The sequence below is a fragment of the Mesocricetus auratus genome, unplaced genomic scaffold, assembly GCF_017639785.1.
Source record: "Mesocricetus auratus isolate SY011 unplaced genomic scaffold, BCM_Maur_2.0 Super-Scaffold_100053, whole genome shotgun sequence".
Taxonomy (NCBI): Eukaryota; Metazoa; Chordata; class Mammalia; order Rodentia; family Cricetidae; genus Mesocricetus; species Mesocricetus auratus.
The window spans coordinates 162,611-181,664 of NW_024429230.1; the positions used below are offsets into that span (position 1 = coordinate 162,611).

The 19,054-nt window shown below is 50.0% G+C and overlaps 1 protein-coding gene and 1 long non-coding RNA gene across 4 annotated transcripts in view; one reads left to right on the forward strand and one right to left on the reverse strand.

The window, feature by feature from the left end:
• The window catches only part of Gng2 (G protein subunit gamma 2), a 94,820-nt gene that overhangs the window by 37,978 nt on the left and 37,788 nt on the right, over window positions 1-19,054 (reverse strand). Inside the window, exon 1 of one of the 3 annotated variants that reach the window (XM_040735909.1) lies at window positions 3,765-3,789. The exons of the other annotated variants lie outside the window; for them this stretch is intronic. The gene's annotated coding sequence lies outside the window, so the exon portion shown is untranslated. Of the gene's footprint in view, window positions 1-3,764; window positions 3,790-19,054 lie in introns of those variants that run through there. 3 annotated transcript variants of the gene reach the window in all.
• Window positions 11,061-17,978, forward strand: LOC121136159. Its single transcript, XR_005873279.1, has 3 exons — window positions 11,061-11,258; window positions 15,441-15,951; window positions 16,061-17,978. It is a non-coding gene; the product is annotated as an uncharacterized LOC121136159 (long non-coding RNA).

The window sequence follows — 19,054 nt, forward strand, 5'->3', positions numbered from 1 at the left end:
CCTAAACAAGACCCAAACAATGACAATAACTGTCGTGCCAACATAGATTGGGAGAGAGGGGTCTCACAAGTCCTGGTGCTATTTAGTTTTTTTCCACTTGACACAAGCTAGAGTCATATGGAAAGAAGGAAACTCAAATGAGGAAATGCCTCCATTGGGTTTCCTGTGGGCGGGTCTGTGGGGGCACGTTCCTGATTACTGATTGATGTGAGAGGGTCTAGTTCACTGCAGGAAGTGCCGCCCCTGGGCAGGTTCCTGGGTTTTCTGAGAAAGCAAGCTGAGCAAGTAGCGTTCCTCTGGCAGCCTTTGCAACAGTTCTTGTCTCCAAGTTCCTGTTTTGCTTGAGCTCCTGCCGTGACTTCCCACAACGACGGGCTGTGATTGGGGAATGTGAGCCAAATAAACTCTTCCTTCCCTAAGTCGCTCTTGGTCATGGTCCTTTTCACAGAACAGAACGCAAACTAGAACAGAGCCCATCCACAGATGAAGAACTGTAGACAATTACTGTCTGCTGAGGGGGCAATCCATCTTCTCCAGGAACAAAACCCACGATAGATTAGTCAATCTCAAGGGGTCAGCTCTAAATACATCTGAGTCAAACTAAACAGGCTCAGCAGGTTGTAGTTATAAACTTGTGTGTTTGTGTGCAAAACAGTAATAATTAAAGAATAAGAGGCTATGAATTTGAGACGTGGGGGTGGGCACAGGAATGGTTGGAGGGAGAGGAATGATATAAATACAGTACTTATGCATGAAATTCTATAAAAGAATAAAAAAGACTTCCTGTTGGCCTCTAAGCTTAGATTTTACCTATAGATAAGGAATTGGACATGTTTTATGTGGCACTTCCAGGACTTGTTAGTTTCATTTAATCTTTAGAAAGCTTGGCAGCAGAAAGAAAGGCTATCTTCAAGGCCTCCTTGCATTTTTCTGTTTAGCGGAAATACTGCTAAGGTAAAACAGAAACAGATTTTTGTGGTTGAAGAAACAATAGGGAGATCAGGTGACCTGACCAAAGTCACACACTGACCGGAAGTGATCCTCACACCCTGAGAACTAGTGCTCACACCTGAAACCCAGAAAGCCAGAATCCTTTCCCAGGCAAGGCCCAGCCTACAAACATGACTCGCTTCCTCCACAGACTGGAGCCAAGGACAGAGCTCACATCCTGAGCCATTTAGCTTCTAGGAGGTCGGAGATAGTCCCCTCCTGGTTATGCCATCCCTTTATTACCAGGACAGGATGGGACTGGACAGCAGAGCTGACTCTGCAGGAGGGATGAGAATGCCCCGACCATATCTGTACAGCACACGCACCAAATATACCACAGGAATCCATATGAAAGAACAGAAACCAATTCCTGCCTGGCTAGGCCGCCACTCACTTGGCTGAGTGTTGAGCACCAGTTATACACGTTGGGACTGAGGCAAACATGCACTATTGAGAGCATAGCAAAGACCCTGCGGATCTCCAGAGAAACCAGGAATGCTAAGCACACAAGATTGTCTTTCCGGTGGGAAGGGCGGAAAACCTGACCTTCCATTCAGAAAGCTGGAGTTGGAGGGTTCATAGCCTGCTGATGTGCATTATTCATTAGGTCGGGCCATATGGAGCACCTACAACCTGGACCAGAGGTGGCTGACTCCCCAAATGACCTCTACGCGATCTATATGACCGAGAACAGGCCAGACCCTTCCTTAGGCCCTTAAGCTAGTACAGGTAGTCTATCTCTAGAACCCATCTTCTTAGAAGAAATGACCTGGACCCTGAGTCAAATTTTGATGTAGTTACACTTCCTTGTGCATCAGGGTTTGTATTACACCAGGAACCCCCGCCCCCAACTTACTCTGTGTTTAAATTTGTTGGTAATAAACTGCCTGGCATCAGGCTCCCTGAGGTTTGATCCAAGCTGACGAAGCCAATCTAAGCCAAGTTTTGATTCTCACCTCTTCACAGTTTGTTTGTTGTCTTCCATGACCACTTACAAAGCTCTCCCCCACCCCCACCCCCACACTGCACAGAAAGGGATAGAAAGGGATTTATTGAATTTCTAGAGACAAACACTTCATACCTGGGGAAATTAAGTTGAAAGTGGCACATGTTCTGACAAAAGCAGATGACATCATCATAACAAAGCTTTCTCAAGGTACGAATCACCCATCAAAACTGCCATTTGTCTGTCCCACTGGGATCAGGGCTCCCCGTACCAATGACATTAGCCAGCCTCTCCTCTCAACCTCAGCCTAATGTCCTCTGTGTTCCTGTGGCAAGCATCAGCCTTATCCAGTGAACATTTCTATGAAAATCCGAGCCAGACCAAGCACTGCTTCCAGCTCAAACACTTGCATGCCATCGACACACCCACAACCGCTCACAAGGGCTGCACGCTCACAGCTCTACGATTGTGATTAGACTCTAGTCCGCCTCACCCCGCCTCGAGTGAAGGAGCAGATCCTGTTGGAGCTGCTGGAGGGGACGTGACTTACGGAGATTCATTTCTGAGGCCCTGGGAGGCTGCTTAGTGAGTGCTGAGCAGCCCGCTTCCTTTTCACACACGCAGCAAGCACAACGCCAGATGAGTCACGGTGGATGAGCTGCACCCAGCACCGGGGTAAAAATCAGCACCTGGGGTGCTGTCTTGTTTGATGATTGTTGGGTGAGGGCCCAGTTCACCGTGCGTGGCATCACCCGCTGGGCAGGTGGTTCTGGAGTGTACAACAGAGCAGGCAGAGCAAGCCAGAAGGAGCAAGCCAGGCGGCAGCGCTCCACTACAGGCCCTGCTTCAGCTCCTGTCTCCAAGTCCCTGCCGTTTGAATGGCTGCTCTGACTCTCCTCAGTGGCGGGCACACTGTGCTGTGGACCTGTGGACTGAAATGACCCCTGTCCTCACCGTTTGGCCCTGGCGCTTTAGCATGGCAATAGAAAGCGTGGCTAACTAAGACAGACATCCTTCTTCCTCTGCCTCACGCTCCTCACAGCTGGCAGCACATACGTGCTACCTGACAGGGAACTTGGTAACTTCACAAGGCCCTCCATCTGTAGTATGCCACCTTGACATCCTAGCCACTCTAAGATGCGCGGGCAGGTGCGATCTCTTTTATTTTCAGATTCGAAGCTGGAGTTCAGATGAGTTCACCGGTTTATTCTAACAGCACACAAAACTGTCAAGAGCCCTTGGTTAGGAAATCAAGGTTTCTGATGTGGTCTTTGCATGCCATCAGAAGAGAACACTGCTTGCTTAAAGTGAGTGTGGAGAGACACCTGCATTTGAAATGAGAAATTGAAAAGGTTAATGGATTTATAATTACACGATCAAGGTGGGGGCAGGGAATGGATTTAGGTCTGATTTTTTTTTTCTCACTAACAGTCCTAAGCTGAGGTGACCATAGCATCTGCTGGGTGGAGAGACGAGGGGAGTCTGAGAGCCCGCCCTGTCTCAAGCAACTGCTCCCCAAAGCCACGGACATCCAACTGCTTATTAGTTCATGCATTGTTAATAAAAAAAAAAATAAGTGCAGTAAAGTGAAACCTGTACCATGCCCCATTGAAGAAGGTGTTGATATGGGATAGAATCCGTTTAAAGTTTGTGAAACAAATGTCTTTCCACTGAAATTGAAATCAAATACCCAGAGAGAATGGGAAAGTACAAATGTGTGTACATGCAGATTTGCATGTGCATGACATAGTCAAACGAACGACTCTGCCTCCCAGCTTCCAACAGTGCCGTACATGGTCCTCTTTTCCACCACAGCTCAGATCCATACCTGCTTCCTAGAAGCTTGTTTGCCCTTGTCATTCCGAGATACGCAGGGACGCTGGGTGACGGCCCCTCAAGGCAGTCCCTGTAGGTTTCCACAGCCCACTGACTCAAGACGCCAGTGCTCTGCTAACCCACCGCAGAAGGAAACCTCACACAGAGGACAGCATTTCCTGCCCAGTGACTATTACTTCCTCTGCTCAGGGTGGTATTTTTAAATATGAGCATTATGAAAAATAGACTGACCCCCACCCACCCACCGTACCCACGCCTCCTCGGCCTGTGGGAAGCCATAAAGAAAAGCGTTTGCCAGACAGAACTGCCCGGCTCACAGATGCATATCCTCCTGTTTAAACAGGAGCTCCAGCAGCTGCTCCGAGTAAATCCCGTGCCAAGCGTCCGCACCCCGCACAAGTGACTGCCATCTCCCCCTGGACCACTAAGCCACCCTCCCCACAGCTCAGGAATTGTGGCCTGGGCGGAGTGAAAGGGGTCTTTGTGCACAGGAGGCCGTTATTTCTACAGCAGACTCCCACATAAAGGGCTTTTTGTTTCCCGCTCCTTAGAAAAGCTGCGCTTTCCCGAGGGCGGAGATGTTGGCGGCAGGAAGGGTGCTGGCGGAGGATGGCGTGGTGGTGGCTGCGGCAGCATGAGGCTGGCCGAGCGGGAGGGCTAGTAGTCTGGCCTGGGAGCCGAGCCTCACATTTCCAAGGTGGGGGCAAGGGTGTCCAGTCGCTGCTAGGGAATGGGGACATGACCAGAGACTCCGGCTGATCTAGTTACTTGGAGCACCCCCTCCTTCCAAAAGATAAGACGGCCACAGCAAGGGACATCTAAGAGACGCACCCAGAGTTCCCCACGAAAATTTCAGCTGATTTGATCCTAAATAGACCTAATCTATTCTTTGTCTTTCTCCCTCCCTCCCCATCTCCCTCCTGGAAAAAACCGCATCTTTGTTAACCAGATTCAGGGCAGGCTTGGTGGCTCTTGACTGTAATCCCAGTACTTGAGAGGCTGAGACAGGAAATGACCTGAAGGCCAGCCTGGGATACATGACTCAAACAAACAAAGACTTATATAAGCGAGAGCTATTCTATTTTGTATGGAAAAAGTAGTTCCTGGTTTGTTTGTTTTCCATGTGCACGTGTGTGCCCATCCTGGTTTTTATGTATGTGCATATGAGTATGGAGGTCAGAGGTCAGCATCCCTGTGGTTTTTGATCTACATTTCTCTGTCTACAGAGATGGAACCTACCAAAGCTATATTAGACATTCTCAATCCTCTCTGCAGAAGGCAAGAAAGGCTAACCACACACACACAGCCTAATGTATTTATTTATGATTTATTTATTTATTTATTTATTTATTTATTTATTTATTTATTTATAGGCAACTCTTCTGTAATCCAGGCTGGACTCAGTTATAGATGAAGCTGGGTTTGAGTTCCTGATCCTCCTGCCTCTACCTCTCAGAGCTGGGATTACAGGCATACAGCACCACACCCAGTTTATATGGAGCTAGGGATAGATGGAACCTGGGCCTTCATGCATGCTGGACAAGCACCCTACTAACTGGACCACATCCTCGGAGTTCATTTAATTCTTTACCAACCTAATATTTACTAATAATTAATCATTACATAAAAGCATTATGTAAAAGGTGGTACCATGAGACTTATCGTGAAAATGCTAAAGATAGTGTGGAAGGGACGACAGGGCTTTAGTAGTTGGTACATCACAAAAGGATGAGGACCGAAGTCATCTCCTAGGGAGACAGGCATCAGTGGAAGCCAGTGCTTATATACTTTCCAATGATTATTCTCAAAAACAACAACAAAAAAAAACCCTTCGTAAGCTTCATTCGGAGGTCTCATCACGTTGCTTAGAGACACTATCTGCCTAAGAGACTGCCTCTGCCAGGTCCTTCTGTTGCTTCGTTGTATGGGGTGCAGGTTGAAAGCTGGGTGAAGTGAGCACTAGTTTACTATGCCATGTACCTCATGCGTGCAGAAGGGGGGTGAGTAGGAGGGGCTTAATTCCCAGCAGAGTCCTAGCGTAGACAGATCCCTGAGCATGATGTAAAGCTCCCAGGGGCTAGGCCCCTATAAAAAGGTGTGCCTGCCCCCAAAGCCTAAAACCCAGGGCTGAGCTAGGGTCCCAGACTGGCACGCTCTTCACCCTCACCCTGCTGGTGTGCCCGCCCTGGAGGTTTCGCTTCCTGGGAGTCTGACTCTTAGAGGAGGCGGCGCGCATGCTTTCGGGGCAGGTACTGTTGTAAGTACTGAGTTAGCTCAGCGGCTCTCTCTAGTATACAGTGAGCATTAAACGCCCAACCTCGCTGCTTAGGAAGTGAACTCACACACTAGTGAGAAGCCACACAGTGAGCAGGGGGCCGAGGTGGGATAGGAGCCCTTGCAGACTGGACTCGGCAATGAGCTTTAATCTCATGGGGCCGTCCATCGTTTCAGGAGTTTGAATCCAAACGGACCTAGGGAATTATATCATTTTAAAGGAGGAAAATGAGAGAGGGAGGGAGGGAGGAAGGGGGAGAGAGAGAGAGGGAGAGAGAGGGAGAGGGAGAGAGAGGGAGGGGGGGGAGAGGGAGAATTTAGATGGGCCATCAGGGGAGGACAGCTGGATCTTGGCAAGGTCTCAGCTGAACCCAGATCCCTCTAATCTAGAGAAGTGTGAGCCCAACTCCTCCCCCCTCCCAGCTGCACTCAACCTGCTTATGGGACTCCGGTGGCCGTACTTGTCAGGCCACTGTGAATCTTGTGGAGGCACAGGTAATGCTCACAGCGGGAACATCCCTGCTGTTTCTCTTCCTTCCTGCAGGTTGGAAGGGAGCTTGTATCTGCTCCAAACATTTATTCTAAAAGCCCAGGGCCTCCAGGATTTACCTAGACCTCTGATTATAAATTATCTCCATGGCAAGCCATTCCAGCCACACGTTATGGCCTGCGTCTCCTGTTCCTTCCCTAGACTAGTCTGTGACACGATCTGCTGTTATGTCTAACTGTATGTGCATTTCCTTCCCATTTCAGCAGCTATTCTGCATGTTCCATGAGGACAGGGGCTGTGTGGTTTACCCAGAAATGCCCAGAACCTGGTCCTCAACTACCATATGCTAAACAAATGCGTGCCAGACTCTCAGCAGCAGTGAATGAAAGATGATCATAAACACCCACAGTTTGCCTAAGAAGCAAACTGCTGTTTGGAGCCCATGCAGCCTGCCATGTCACGGTGTCATGGGACCATGTCTGTCACCAAGGCAGAGCATATTCAAATCAACAGCAGAAGCTCACTTGACTTCCAAATCTTCCTATCACTGAGTGGCCAGAAACCATCTAAGGTATCCTGTAGGAGGGACAGACAACACTGTAAGGTTTCAACACGACACTGAGCAGAGACAGAATGGTCAGTCTGAAATGTCTAAATTATAGACTCCATCAAGGAGACATGTCTGTGAGACTAACTGAAAGACTAAATAAAATGAATACTTTGGGGGGAGTGGAGTGGCATGTTCAGTAATTATGTGTAAAAAGTTATTTCTTTTCATCCATCCTCCCTCCCTCCCACCCCTCCTTCCTCTCTTCTTTCCTTTTAAAGTCAAGCTCTCTCTATATTGCTTAGGCTGTCCTTGAACTCACTATCTTCCTGCCTTCACTTCCCAAGTTCTAGGATTACAGGCATGAGAGCTATTCTTAAAGATGCTTAAAAATGAACTATTCTTTAATATATTTTTATTCTCAGTGTTAGCGCACTGATGTCACCTGCCTCTTTACAAAGAGTGGGTTTGTTGAGTGAAATTAACTGCCAAGAACTGTCTGAAATAAACTGAACAGTGTTTACTGTGGCTAAATACAAAAACGTTTTCTAAATTCTATTTCTTTGGTGACGGCATAAGAATGTGTCAAGAACAGTAACCCTTTGGTTTTCTTACCCCTGGTGATGAAGGTACACATTCGGTAATTTTCACAGGGATGTGATTGCTGCTTCTATTCCAAAGCTGATCTCTAAGCAAAAACTTTGTGTGTGTGTGTGTGTATTTTTTTCTGCGTGAGGGTTTTTATGTATTACTGATGTCAAGAAACACATGTCACTGAAAAGACTGCAAACACCAGTAAGCACCCTAGGGGACCAGGCCAGCGATAACAACTGCCCATTACTCTTAGGAAACACCTTTGTGAAAGTTGGAATAGAGGGATATTGTGAAATAATCTTTTTGCACACTATGAAGATGTGTCACTCTGATTGGTTTAATAAAAAGTTAAATGGTCAATAGCTAGGCAGGAGGTACAGCAGGAACTTCTGGACAGAGAGCGCTCTGAGAGAACAGTGGGGTCACCAGGAGACAGAGCAAGCAGCATGGACTCTTATTTAAACCACCATACAGGGTGTCGCGGTGACACAGTCAAAGCTCTTAGCTCCCGGCCCTGTAGGTGCCTACAGCCCTGTTGAATAAACATGCTCCCAGGTTGGTCCCACCCATTTTGTTTCCACGTCTAGCACATTCTCCAGCAACTTTCATCTTCTCCCTTTGGGGGTGGTAGCGGCAGAAGGAAGCTTCCTTTGATCCCACCCCCTACTCCTTGTGTGGTGAGAGAGACAGAGTGTGTGTTAGTGGGTACGTGGGTATTTGTGTGTCCGAGCATGCATGTGCATGTAGACGCTACAGTCCAATCTCATTTGTTGCCCCTCAACACAGGTGGACCCTGCTGGGAACATGACCTGTGGAGCCATCCTGTGTGCTGAGACAGAGCCTCTCACTGCCCTGCAGTTTCCCCAGCACGCCGTTCTGCTTGGCCAGTGAGCCCCAGGGACCCACGTGTGCCAGCGTCTCCCGTGCTGGGTTCATCACACCACACCCCGGTTTTTACATGGGCTCTGGAGATCGAACTGAGGTCCTCACTCTTGGGGAGCAAGTGCTTTGCCCGCTGAGCCTCTCTCCAGCCTCCTTCCTCACACAATGCATCTGATGGTTAATAAGGAAATGATCAAAACTTCAGATTTCTGCTGTGATCAAAGTAACAGTGAACGAGCTCAATGGTATAGATTTTCTTTTAACTTTCAGGGACAGCAAATCTCTTTCGATTAATCCCACATACTTTTAATTTGAGGGAGTTTGGTGTCTGAGGGATTAGTTCTGTTTGCTGGATGTTAAGTGACAGAAAAGGCAGGATTCTAATCAACTCTGCCCCTGGCTAGGCTTCCTACACTAATCCTCCAGAGGGTGGTGATCTTTCGGGAAGATTACAGAGGCGACCGAGATCCTGACACTGCCCTTCCAATGGAAGAGCATTATCAAGTACTTTCTTTCCTCCTGGGGTTCAGCAGGCCCAATGTGGGGGAAAAATGTTTCTCCCTGGCTCCTTTACTAACGGCATCTGCGGTTTCAGATAGTGGGGAACACTATCCACTCGCTGCCTGACTCGGCCCTGTTGCACACTGCTCCGTGGGAACTACACTACCCAAGGCCCAGGAGGTCCCCGCTGCCCGATACCCTGCAGCTGGCCCTCCCTGGGCAGCTCCCTCTCGCTCCTTCCCATCTCACTTGGCTTCAGCCATCTCAATCCTGTTCTCCGGGGGGGGGATGTTCAGTTGGATTTGCCTCCCGGCCCCCAGGATTATTTCTGAGGAGGAAATTTCCCACATTAGGATATTTTCACAATGGCAGAGACTGAAATATGAACTAACTCAGCACCAAACAGTCCTCCTGGGAGGGCAGTGCAACTTTTCCCCACTCGTTTTCCGGAGGTTGTACCTCTGGCAACTCTTGCATTTATCTTCGGAGGGCGCAGGACGGCTGTGGTTTGCCGCCTGCTGTATAGGAGGGGTGAAGAAGCACACAGGAGAGACTCCGGTCCTCAGGCGCCGAGATCTGAAGCCAACTGGTCCAGTTCCGCTGTGTCTGTCTCTCTAACTCCTCCCTCTCTAAAAAACGACCGCCCACAGGTTCATCTTTCAATGGGTATCATCAGCCACTGCCCCAACACCACAGTCCCAGAATGCACTGTGTACCTCGTATGAACTTGTCAATAAGTTTAGTTAGCTTAGAAAAGCACCTTAGAGAAATACCAATGAAGAGCCAAGGGGTAAACCTATGTTACAGTCACCATGGTAACTGTGCAGGTTGTTTGCCCAACACCCCCAATTTTCTCTTTTCCTCAAGTTGTTTCCCTGCTGCCTGTAATCGAAGCCTCTCCTGTAGCTAGCCTGAGACAGCCCAGCTGCCTTGTGAGCTCAGTTATGCTCCTACTTCTCTTCAACTCAGGGCAGTAACCGAGTACAAAGAGCAAATCCCTTCAAAATCTGCCCTGGATAGTACCCTCAGACACATCCTTTCCCTCAGAAAGGAGCGGAAGTTCGAGGTGTGGAGGGAACTCCATGTCCAAACATTGCCATTCTTGTTTGCAGGAGTCTTAACTGCCTGTGCCAAGGGTTGGCTCTTCTTACAGGGTAGTGTCCTTATATTCATTCATATTATCTCCATGTGTGAGTGTGTCTTTCTCTGCGTCTCTCTGTCTATGCGTCTTTTTCTCTGTGTGTCTCTCTGTCTCTGTGTGTGTGTGTGCACACACCTGTGTGATAAACTCTGAATGTCATCCCTGTACCTTGCTTTTTGAGACAAGGTCTCTCTTTGCCCTGGAATTCTCCAATTAGATTACACTGGCTGACCTTTCTGTATCCCCAGGACTAGGATTTTAAGTGAGCATCCCCTTGCCTGGCTTTTATGGGTTCTGGGGATCAAGCTCAGATCCTCAAGCTTGCAGGGCAAACTTAAGGCCCATGGAGCCATCTCTGTGCCCAGGTGACACCCTTAGTATAAGACAATAACAAGGAGGTGACAGGAAGTGTAGAAAACAGATACTTGACCTGCTGAGCGCGAGGTGGGCTCTGAAGTGGTCGTTGTTTTTACCAGCTGTGGTGGTCTGAATGAAAACGGACCTCCATGCTTCCCACCATGATAATGGACTAACCCTCTCAACTGTAAGCAAGGCCCTATTAAATGCTTTCCTCTAAGAGAGTCTCTGCGGCCATGGTGTCTCTTCCCAGCAATGGAAGAGTGACTAAGGCAACAGCCAAGTCACAGTGGTGAGCACCGAGGGCCACAGGTACAAATGACCAGAGTCAAAACAGACTCCTGAGTGGAAACGTAAGCAAGCAAGTTGTCATGAGGCGACACACTCTTTGGCTCTCCCTGATGGCACTGTGAGTGACCACTGGCCACAGGGCAAGGTCAAACCCATGTCCTGCTCCGCCCCGCCCCGCGCTAACTGCGAGAGGCCCAATACGTCACCAGGTTTCCCCTGTCACCAGGCTTCCCCTCAGAGTTACCGATGCGAGGCCGTGGGCGGCAGGGCCAGCTCATCTCACGCGACACAGCCGCAGCAGCCTTTCTGCACGTCTGAGATGCGAGAGGGCCGCTCCCCCACGCGTCAGGGGCAAAGACCGTTCCCACACCCACGGGAGTAAGGCGGCTGCGGCCCTCCCCAGCCCGCGGTAATTAGCATTTCACGTACAAGTGAATGAATGAATTAGAGAGCCGCACCTGGACTATCGCGCGCCTGTGGTCTCTTTAAAGCTTTAAGTAGGTTCGAAACAACAACTACGACAGAAACACTGGCATCACTCTGCCATCAGATGCTGTTACTTGGGACATAACGCCGAAGCGCAGAAACGACAGATCTCTCGTGTGCCCCAGGCACCCTGGAGTCCCTCGGGAGGATTCAGAGAGGGAGGTGAAGGCAGGAGCAGGGCTGAGGGTGTGGCGGAAGATGGCGGTCAGGGCCCTGGGGGTGTGGCGGAAGATGGCGGTCAGGGCCCTGAGGGTGTGGCCGAAGATGGCGGTCAGGGCCCTGGGGGTGTGGCCGAAGATGGCGGTCAGGGCCCTGGGGGTGTGGCAGAAGATGGCGGTCAGGGCCCTGAGGGTGTGGCCGAAGATGGCGGTCAGGGCCCTGGGGGTGTGGCCGAAGATGGCGGTCAGGGCCCTGGGGGTGTGGCCGAAGATGGCGGTCAGGGCCCTGAGGGTGTGGCCGAAGATGGCGGTCAGGGCCCTGGGGGTGTGGCCGAAGATGGCGGTCAGGGCCCTGGGGGTGTGGCCGAAGATGGCGGTCAGGGCCCTGGGGGTGTGGCCGAAGATGGCGGTCAGGGCCCTGAGGGTGTGGCCGAAGATGGCGGTTCGATGGGCGGGGCCGAAGCTGGCCGTGTCTCCCACCCAGCCCTGCTCCGACTCACCCACTTACCCAGGCACCTCCCACTGTGTTAAACTGGTGGCAGGGGTGGGGCTGTAACTCGGTGGGCAGAACCCTGCCTAGTTTGTGTCAGGCCCAGGGTCCCATTCCCAACACCACGAGAAAACGAAGACGGAGACAGACATACCCGCGAGCCCAAACTGGACTACTGCACTCTCCAAAGTTAGAAGCTGACTGTAGCCTAAGTACACCTAAGAAACATCTGCAAAAGTGAATTAAAAGCCGGGCGTTGGTGGCGCACGCCTTTAATCCCAGCACTCAGGAGGCAGAGGCAGGCGGATCTCTGTGAGTTCGAGGCCAGCCTGGTCTACAGAGCGAGTTCCAGGACAGCCTCCAAAGCCACAGAGAAACCATGTCTCGAAAAACCAAAAAAAAAAAAAAAAAAGTAAATTAAAAATATAAACAAAGCAGGCCGGCGAAGGCGAAGTGGTGCGCGCCTGTAACCCTCTGCTGAGGAGGCAGAGTCAGAAAGATGGGGAAGTGCACCCTCAGCCACGAGGCAAGTTTGACATCCGCCCGCCTGGGTTCTCTGAGATCCTGCGTTAAAGAACCGAAGGGTGTCAGGGAGGCAAACAAGGAAACAGAACCCATGAACCTCCCTGTGGCTGCAGGAACCCTGGGTGCACGGCCGCATACTCCTGAAGGAACACGTTCGTGAAGCTGCCCGCGGATCCTGCTCCCTTGGGCGGGCCTCTGGCCCCTTATTAGACTCACGGATAGCTCGGGAGAAAGAAAATCTAGGTTGGGGAGTCCAGATGGACGCTCTGGCTCTGGCAAGTCAGATTGGATCAATCATGCAGTTCTGTTTGGGGAATCTCACCCCTGAGGAACTTCAGATGCTCTGAAGGAGCCCAGGAGTAATGAAAGCAGACAGGACACAACCAGGAGGCCAGGAGGAGAGCTTCTTTCTGCCCTGCAAGTGGCACCAGGCACCGAGAGAGAGAGAGAGAGAGAGAGAGAGAGAGAGAGAGAGAGAGAGAGAGAGAGAGAGAGAGAGGGAGGGAGGGAGGGAGGGAGGGAGGGAGGGAGGGAGGGAGGGAGGGAGGGAGGCGGAGAGAGGGCGAGGACGACAGAGACCATGGCAGCCTCCACACGCCAGGGAAGCTGCAGAGAGAGCACCACAGCCCCTGCCACCCAAGCATGAACAAGGAGGGCTGGGGCGTTGTCAGGACTAGGGAGCGCACTGGAGTGAGTGCTGGAGCCTTGTCAGGTGGCTGACTGGAATGAAGGATTGTGGGTAGGGCAAAGGGTGGGGAGGCCTCCAATCCTGCCTCCGGTAATAGGGTGTGACAACACTTTCTTCTCGCCCCACCGGGCACAGGGACTGGACACCTCCTGACTTAGCTACCTGGCTGGCTTTAACTCTTCACGCTCCTGGGGGTGGGGGGAAGGTGGGGAACAGCAAGGGGCAGCGGCTCACACTCACTGATAACGCCTGCTGGGGTAGACGCACCTGCTGCCACCCGAGCGGCCGCTACACACGTGGCTCGCTGATGGGCTATTCTCTCTGCATGTTTGCCTCGGGGTGTGGCGGGATAGAGGGAGTAGACGCACCTGCTGTCACCCCAGCTACACACGTGGCTCGCTGATTTCTCTCCGCATGTTTGCCTCTTACATTCCTGCCTAGGTTCCTCCTAGTCCTTGGTGACAACAAAAGCTTTTCTGTGGCTGGGGGGAGAGTAGCGGGGCAGTTAAGAGCTACTAAGTCCTACTGCTCGGAATCCAGGCCTCCACTCCACTTACTAGAGATGTGATTTGTGGAAAGTGGTACTGCCTCTGCGCCTCAGTTTTGTGATCTGGGAAATGGGGTGGTGGTAACAACACACACCTCCTAGGATCCTGTGAGGATTCAATTGTGCTGAGTGTGTTATCGGCTTTCTTTTCCATTTCCTAAGGGGGAAACACCCTCTAAATATAATGGACTTTCGGTGGCTCCACTGCGTTAAGCCTAACCCAGAACCTGTGAAGAACACCTCTCGGTATGGCCATCCTACAGAGGAGGGGGATGAGGCTCAGGTAAATTCGTTAAGCTCTTGAGACTTCCCAGTTAAAGAGTGGTAGTGTCTAGATTTGAACTCTGGATCTGAACCACATTCCTGGCCACTCATTTCTTTTGGCATCCCAAGCCTACCCATGAGAATACCATGTTCATCTCCGGGACACGGATAAGCACAACCCGCCACGCCCCATGAGAAGTTCCTTCTTCACCTGGCCCGTGCACACACATACACTCAGTTTTTATAAAGCCAGCCCTAGTCCTCATGGAGTGATCTTTGATTTACAGCCCTAAGCTACCAGATGGTTGAGCGTCACCACCAGACCCTGACCCGGTTCCCAAGGCCCCAGCCACATCGATTCCCACCCCAAAGTAGCGCCAAGAGTAAACCAGCGGCTGGACAGACAGATGTGTTAGAGATCGGCCCTTTGTTAAACAATGGTTCCAGACTGAAGAATCGTAGCGATGCATCTCAGCTAAAGGCAAAGCAGGTTGTTCTGGACACTACGGCAGCAAATCCCATGTTACCCATATCGTGTCAATTACGGGCTGCTGCAGAGGCCCGCAGCCACGGGCTTATTACAGCTGCGAACACCTGAGGGTGACCTGCAGATGGATTAAGTCTTCTTGAATGTTCCAGGGCCTCTTGGAATTCAAGTCATAGCGTGAACTTTTGTTGGAATGCTCCCAGCTGGCAGAAAGGCAAAGTGAATTCAAAGCAAGGCCCTGGCGAGGGTGCTTGCCGCACGCAGCGAGGGTCAGCACGAGGCACTCTGCTCACACAAATCCCAGGCAGACTGTGAGGACCAGGAGGTGCGGGACTAACAGACATCTAGCTGACGTGTCACCTACCGGTCCAGTGGCAAACGCCACTTCCGTCCCCTCCTGAGCCTCCCTGTATAGGCCCATTCCTTGAGTCTGTTTTTTCTGAAAACACCACGTCCAGCATGGGTTCTGTATGGCCACCTCATCCCCAGGTATCTGGCTTCTCTCACAGCGCAGCTATTTCCGACCTCAGGGCCTTTGCATGCCTTTGTGACTTGAGCAATCCTCCCAGCTTTCTTTCTGCCTCAAACTCTTCCTTTAGACTTGCCCTGCTGGGATTCCTGAGATACTACTCATTTCTCAGACAGAGTTTGCAGATACCGACCTGTGACTATTTGACTTCCACACTGGAAGGAAGGTCCATGTCCATGTCTGCTGTCACTCATACTCACGGTCTCATCTACTTCTGGCACTCAGTAGAACTCTCCTGCAGTTGAATCCGTGAATGGGTGGATGAACGGAAGCTGTTGTCATCACATCCTGTAATCCAATGAGTGAATGCATTTCATTGCCGTAGTTGGTTTCTTCAAGAACTGGGAAGCAGTCTCCTTGCTTGGTGACTTTCTGGCTCTCATTCCTTTTCTCTGATGATCTGTGTGTTGTTTACAGGCTCCTGAGTCTGAGGCATTGGCCACAGTAGTGTGATATATTCAAGATGGCGGGCTGCTGGGAAGAGCAGAGGGAGGCAGCCTGGCCAGCGTCAACCACTGCCTTCGTTTCCCATCACTTCTGGCTTCAGTGGACAGAGCCGTGCCTGACACCACCAGAGTGGGCTCATTCAGAGTGAAGCCGGGTGAGCAGCTCCAGTGTCCGTGCTCAAGGCCGAGAAGCCTGAGGAGGGCTCAGGAAGTCGTGCAGCCCTCGGTGGGGGTACCGCAGTCCAGCAGCCAACTCCACAGAAACCTTGTGCTCACAGGGTTTGCGGCTCTCCCTTCTCTTCCCTTTCCTGAGTTCTTCTGCCAAGTACACCAAGCCTTCCTTGAAGCCACAGCAGGGTGCACCAAAGTAAGGCTGACTTCAGAAGTTGTATATTGCTGGTCCTTTTGTCACTACTGGCGAGATGTAACTGGGTTCAGAGCTTTTTATCTGATAACGCGGAAATATCTAGCAACATTGTAAAGTACGTATCTGTTCCCTCCAAAACTCACCCTCTGAAAATTATTTACCCTGAAAATTCTTATAGCACATGTGAAGTTACAAGTATAAACAAAACTTGTGCTTTCAAACAGGTGGAGGGAGAAACTCAACTGTCCAACAATGGGGACTGGTGAGTGTGAATCAGAACCTCTAGAATCAATGAGAGGTCAGAGAAGCATGCAGCGGAAGCAGAGAGCCAGAGAGCCAGGCTCTTCCACAGGGGTCAAGACCTGGCAGCAGTTTCCAGCTGGCATACAACCCAGGAGCTGCTGTACCTGTGCCTCCAGCCTGGCTTAGGAATGCGGGCCTCGAGTCTCTGTGAAGGATTCTCCCGGGGGCTGTGAGCAAAACACATTCTGTACATACAGGCTCTGTTTTCATGGATGTGTGATAGCCTGAGTGCAAATTCACTTAACACTTTTCAACAGTTTCCCAAACCACAGATGTTAAAAGTTCAACTCCAGCAGCTGGGGAGATGGTCATCCAGGCAAGTGCTTGTCACCCAGTTCTATCCCCAGTATCCACATTTTAAGAAGGAAGGAAGGAGGGAAAGAAGGAAGGAAGGAAGGAAGGGAAGGGAAGGAGGGAGGAAGGAAGGAAGGAGGAGCCTGCTCCTGGGGTCACGACAGGAGGGCCCCTGGGGCCTGCTGACCAGTTGGTCTAGCTGAATTGGCCAGCTCCAGGCTCAGGGACAGAGGGACAGTGACTAAGAAAGACACCGGCTATCTGCTTCTGGCCTCCACACACGTACACAAGTGCACACACGAAAGCTCACCCCCTGCCAGTTATTACACTGAGATTTGAGAAGTTGTGTGGAGAGAGGAAGACATTTCCAATTTGAAATGTTGGGGAGCTACTGTTCTGGTGATATTACAGGTGGATTAAGTATCCTCCTACAGCAAGACTGAAAAGGCAGTCCTACCCCATGTAACCATCCCCTGACAGGAAAATGCAGGATACTGATTAAACCAAGTAATGACTTAGCCAGTAACTTACATTTAGAGAACCTGTTGTAAGTGACAAGTAAACTCACACATAATTGAGCCTGAAACAGAAAATAGCCTATAATGTCCTAACTCCTAGTAGGTCAAAAAATAATACAGAAGAGTAATATCAAAACAGGAAGGCCAAGAAGGAGGGTCTTGAGAGTCAAGTGATGGGAAAGAAGCAGAAACCCTTGCCTCATCTGGAAAGCCTGGATTCTAACCATTTCCATGACATAATACGACAGCAATAATCATCTCAGAACTCGCTGGCTTCAAGCCATGAAGGGAACTGATGTTGGTCTCGGGTGTCTGTTGCAATGGCATCCTGCCAAGGAAAGCCTTCCCAGTTGCATGGCAGATCTAACCCCCGTGGCATATTGGATCCCATTCTTTATGAACCTACCCATCCCATTCTTTATGAACCTACCCAGCATTGAAACTGAAGAAGTGAAGGCATCCAGCTGCTCCATAGGAATGTTTGTTTTTAACTGACGCATAAGAAGGTAAGAGTTAACATACTGAGAAGTAACATTATGGATTGAGCAGGCTGCATTTATAAAGTTAGGAATGCACACACGTGTAAAAAACAAGTAAAAGGCCATGAATTTGAAAGACAGCAGGGTAGGGAACATGGAAGGAGTTGGAGGTGGAAAAGGAAAAGAGGAAGGATGTACTTATACTATAACCCCTAAAAGTATACTTTGCAAAAGGTCAGAGTCAAATGCATTCATGGGCCACTATGGGATACTACGTTTTCCTTTTCACCCAAGTTGTATTCAGGAACAGTTCAGCTGAATCAGGTAGAAGTGTCTGGATGGAAACTGAACTGCAGTTTTAGCCACAGTAACTACTAGTTATTGTAAAGTTGTTGACTTTAGATTTCACTGATGTGGGAAATAACCAGAAAGCACAAAACCTTCCCCCAAACCAAAAGCCACAGCTGCCTCAAAGAAAAATTAAAACTTCTACAAACAAAACTCTTTCAAATAAAATACTACTGACTCCCCAATGTCTGAGAAGCAAGCCTAGGGTTTTTAAGGGCTGGGACCACAGCAAAATGTAAGTAGTTATTTGAAACTGTCTTAGTTACTTTTCCATTACTATGATAAGAACTATGATCAAGGAAAGTCACAGAGAAAGCATTTATTTGGGACTTATAGTCCCATGGATTACAGGCCATGACCGTCATGGCAGGAAATGTGACAGCAGGCAGGCAGGCACTAGAGCAGTAGCTGAGACCTCACATCTTGAGACACAACCACTAGGCAAAGAAAAAGATACTGGGACCAGCATGGGCTTTTGAAACTTCAAAGTCCACCCCCAGTCACACACCTCCTCCAATGAGGCCACACCTCCTACTCCTTCCCAAACAGTTCCATCAGTTAGGAACCAAGTATTCAATACATCAGCCTATGGGGACCATTCTCATTCAGAACTCCACGGGAACCCACTCTTTCTAGTTCCTGGGTAAGAGGATGACTCAGAGGCAGAGAAGCAGAGGGCCATCAATTCAGACAGCACAGAGTACAAGCCAATCAACCTCCTCCTCATAAAGCAAGACATTTAAGTGACACACACTAAGCCAACTAAGAAGACACAGGGAGGCCAGAGCTAAGAGACAGCGTGGTCTCTTCTCAGCATAAGTTCTTTGATTAGGATTTGGATGGAAGCTACTATGTCCCTACTTGGGTTATTCTCAAAGCACAGACTTGAGAGCAGTTATCACTATCTAACCTTGTGGGGACGTAAGAAAAAGAGCTGCATAGGTTCACCAAAGAGGATGGCATCATCTCAGGATTTATGGTACAGATCCGTGATTCTCAAATCACAATCTGTCAGAGAAAAGGGATCTGAACAAGTGACCGGAAAACCTTCCCAAAAGACGGAAAATCTTGATTCTCCATAGAGCATGACCATGTAGGACCCAGGGATCAAACTCAGGTCCTCAAGGTTGGCAAGTGCCTTTACCCACTGAGCTGTCCTGTGTGTCTTCTGTGTCCTCGTTTGCTTCTGTTGCTGTGACCAAACACTGACCAAAACCATCTTGGGGAGGAAAGGGTTTATGCCATCTGATAGCTTCAGTCCATCATGAAAGGAAGT